This window comes from Populus alba, chromosome 17 (assembly GCF_005239225.2).
Source record: "Populus alba chromosome 17, ASM523922v2, whole genome shotgun sequence".
NCBI classification, from domain to species: domain Eukaryota; kingdom Viridiplantae; phylum Streptophyta; class Magnoliopsida; order Malpighiales; family Salicaceae; genus Populus; species Populus alba.
This window is the reverse complement of record NC_133300.1, coordinates 9,197,349-9,202,141: the sequence shown is the minus strand read 5'-3', so window position 1 is coordinate 9,202,141 and position 4,793 is coordinate 9,197,349.

Genomic DNA, 4,793 nt, shown 5'->3' with positions numbered 1-4,793 from the left:
CTCTAAACGGTGGAATCTTAAGTTTGAGACCATTAGGAGGATTATAATTCTGCCTTATTGGTCTGACCCTATCATCAGCCTCATCATCCCCATTTGGATCTTCATCAGCTTCTATAATATCATTTTGTGGCACCCTAAGTGCTTGCCTCGGTTGGGGTTGCAAATTATTTCTTTGCATCCTTTGCATAAGGGTATTCAACTGTTCACGAATTCAAGTCATCTCATCCCGAATCTCAGCATGAGATCGTTGTAAGCCCCTGTGCCTGTTCCAAACTTAACCCTCTTGGCAAATCTTCTTTATCTCCAGCCATAGTTAAGTCTGTCAACCTCAATTCCAGCAAACCTTTCTTGTTGTTGTTGTTGTTGTTGTTGTTTTTGGCTCTTGTCTTAGATCGCAACTGATGCTCTGATACCAGATGATGTGCCGTGAATGATTTGAAAATCGACAACAATGATTCTAACGAAAATGGATGAAGGATGGGTCTGGTTGTGTTGTCTTTCTTTTGGTATTTAGGCTAGATTGTAGTGATTTAAGGTAAATAAGATGGAGGATAGACTAGAATGATACTTTGATAAGTCGATCTGGACGCCACAAAGATCAATCTAGGATTTCGACGCCACACTCTTTGTGATTGAAGAGTGATAAGTCAGGTAGGGTTCTTCACAAAAAGAATTTGGAAGAACAACTCTTAATTCTCTGAATTAAGTTTTCAAATCTTGGCCAAAAGTGTTTATTTCATATTCTGATACATATTTATCTTTGGAACATTCCTCCAAAGTTAGGTGAATTCAATATGATAGAAGTCAAGCCTAAAAACTAGACTTTTAATAAAGCAAGTAGACAAATTTAACTAACACATGTTTTTTTTGACATTTCTAAAACATATGTAGACGAAATTTAAAACAGCCATAACTTTTGACACAAAAGTCCAATGCAATCATGGTTGGACAATATAGAAAGATCATGTTCTGAACTTGAATTTTACCTACATAAATCTTGTTTTCACATGTATTGGATGACTTCAAATTCAGGTTCAAAATCCATCTACTGTTCTGACCGTAAACAGCATCAATTCCTTCTCTTGCATTATCAATCCAAATACAAGTAGCCCAGCATGAAAAGAACCATTAAGGGCTTTTCCCATCTCCAAGTTCCAATTGTAGGCAAATAAGCACCCTTGAACCAATTTCAAACTTATTGCTAATTTTTAACTCCGACGCAGCTTCAATCATTGCAATTTGATTCGTCAAGGCCCGTTGTAGTTGTTTCGCTCTCGCTCTTGTCATTGGACCATCTGAATCCTCTTGCATGTTAGATTTAGCTTTACGAGATGGATTATAATTCCCATGATGCACATCACAACAAGTGCTTGGCACTCTCATAGCCCAACCGTATGGTATTACCTACACCTGTGCTATAAAAGGAACTTGATTTGTTGTTAACATCAGTTAACATCATGGATTCCTGACAGTATTTAAAAGTTTGGTGTTACTTAAATAAGATAATTAATATGATCATGTTAATAATTTATAATGAGCTATTAATGAGAAATCATCCGATTGGAACCTCCTTTGTGTGTGGTTTCCAGTTGAATAATAAGAGTTTATACTATACTTGTTTGAAATACCATTAGTGGATCCTCTAACCTTGACATTTGTGTTTATCATTGTTTAATCCTTACATTAATCTTCCATCTCAAAGTTCTTATTAATTTCTTCCTCCTCCTCTTCTTTTTATTACTACTACTACTACTACTATTACTACTACTAATACTATTATCATTATCATTATCATTATCATTATTATTATTATTATTATTACTATTACTATTATTACTATTATTATTATTTACATTCTTATTATATTTTATGTACGTTAAGTATGCTTTATGTTTGATCAAGGATCCTGATATTGTTGGTCTTGCCTTGTTCATTCGTATCAGAAATCTATTTATATTATATAATATATCTCTTTGATCTTTTCATAAACTTAGTATAGGCTAGAAACTTGTGACCCGATCTTTTAGATCATTCTCAGGTATAACAACGCCATGTACTGAGTATTATTATTATTATTACTACTACTACTACTACTATTAATATTTTTATTACTATTACTATTATTGTTATTATTGTTGTTGTTGTTGTTCTTGTCTTGTTATTTATAATTTATACAATTAACCTCTCTATGGTTCAACCCCGGTCTTGCTAGGTTATTTATTACTTCGACACTCCTGCACTTGGGAGAAGACATCAATCTTTTGGTTGTGTCAGAAGTCTAGGTACTCCATTCCTTCATCAGGGTCTTTATCTTTAAAAGTTTCATTGCACATCAATTACACCATTTGCCTATCTTTAGGTGTTAATCTTTGATAAAAAATATGAAACCAATCTCCATGTTTCAAAAACCATGATGAGGGCAAGTATTAAGCAAGTCTCGATATCTATTCCAACATTGGTAAAATGTTTCTCTTGGTTTTTGAATGAAAGTGGTGATTTGTCTTTTGAAAGAGTTTGTTCTGTGAGATGAAAAAAACTTCTTTAAAAATTGTTGTTGCATTTCATCTCAAGCACGAATGGATCCTAGTCTCAAATATTATAGCCATGTTTTAGCTTTATCTTTTAAAGAAAAAAGAAAAAAGCTTTAATCTGATGGTGTTCATGCTACAATTTGAGTCATTATAAGTGTTTACAAACTTCTTCAAATTCTCTCAAATGCAAGTATGGATTTTCTAGATCTAAGCCATGAAAAGAAGGTAAAAGTTGAATAATGCCTGATTTAAAATTAAAAATGAGATGCATCAGGAGAAAAAAATATACATGATCGCGCAATTGTTCTTGTTGGATTCATGTTGTCTCTAAGTGTTCTAACCCGATTATTCTCATTAATCTCATAATAAAAGCGATTGATTATCCTCTTTCAACCATGTTTTCTAAAGAAGATGAGGATACCCTACAACATCTATCATTTAATGTATGTGACCAAACTCTCATGCATGTGTAGGAAGAGAATAAAAGGAAGAAAAGAAAAAAGAAAAGGAAAAGGAGACAAAACACAAGAAACAAAAGTTAGATAAAACAAAAGCGAAAGGAGAAAAAATATAACAAAATTTATAATTTATACAGAAAATTTACCTCCCCAGAATTGACGCCAAAAACTTGACACGATCAAAATATTGATGTCTTATCCCAAGTTCAAGAGTGTCAAAGTAATAAATAACTCGACAAGACCGATGTCGAACCACAAGGAGGTATACTATATAAATTACAAATAATATATATATTTAATAAAATAAAGAGTTTATGAGAATTTTATGGGATATTAATGTAAGGATTAAAAAAATGATAAAACAATTGTCAAGGTTAGAGGATCCACTAATGGTATTAGAAATAAGTATAGTATAAACTACTTTTTATTAATCACCTGGGAACCATATACAAAGGAGGTTTCCAATCGGATGATTTATCCTTAATAGTTCATTATAAATTGTTAACATGATCATATTAATTATCTTATTTAAGTAACACCTAAACTTTTAAATATTGTCAGGAATTCATGATGCTAACTTATGTTAACAACAAATCAAGTTCCTTTCATAGCACAGGTGTAGGTTATATACCATACGACTAGCTATGAAAGTGCCAAGCATTTGTTTTACCAAGTATTATACAACTCAAATCTAGATTAACCATTTAACAAGCAAGATATTAAGAATCAGTAAGATAAAAAGATAAGACATGCTAATAACAAACTTTCTTGGATATAAACATTGAAGTCCATGTTGAGTTTATATTATTGATGCAACCATATTATTCGATAGTTTCACCCACATTTAACTAGTGTTTTGCCTGTGTTTTATATATAAAATGCCTTGATATTCTTTGTTTTATGTTTTGAAGGCACTTTTGGATGAAAGATGCAAAAAGGAGTAAATTGAAGGTAATTGGCAGATTTGACGTTTAGTCGATGTTTTGTGCAGAACGTGAGCTCTAAAGGTCGAAATCAAGTGATTCTAGTGGCATTAAAAAGCTAACATCCATACCTTTCTGGAAAATCTAAGGTAAGACAAATAAAATAAGGAAGAAACATTGAAATCGCAGCTTTCAAAGTCAAATCTCGTAATCTGCCAGTGTTGACCTTCGGTCATTCTGACTTGAATATCTAGAGCTACAAAAGTCCAATTGATGCAAACTCAATTGTTTTGGATTTTTGACGCAAAGGCCTATAACCGCTCCAAATTTAAGCCAAAAACGATGTCATATGAGGGAGATATGAGTTTTCAAAGATGACAACTGAATTCTGCCAGCAAACAGGTTTCGTGAAGAAACGAGTCCAAATTACATTCCGAAGCATCTAAACCGACATCCAAGTTTTTATTTCAGCAATGTAGCTCCTTTAAGTCAAATCTTGAATATTTCATTCAAAGCTATTTCTTCTTTTTTAGGAAAATATTTGTTGAACTACTTAAATGTAAATTGTCTACTTAAGGGAGACTATTTTGTTAAAATAGAGATTAGGGTTTCCTAGCATATAAAAAGAAATGAGAGAAGAGAAGGGGGGCAGCCACCCAAGAGGAGAAAAACGCCCCCCTACTCTAAGAAACCCTAAATCATGCATTCTTCCATCTTTTTGATTAGTTGTTCAACGAACATGCAAGGCTAAAAACTCATTTTCTTGGTTGCAAGACACGGAAACCTTCGGATTTCAAGAACTGTGAGATCTATTTTACCTTTTTTTTTCAGTTTATATGATGAATATGTTTGTTCTCTTATGCTTATTTTTCCTATGATTG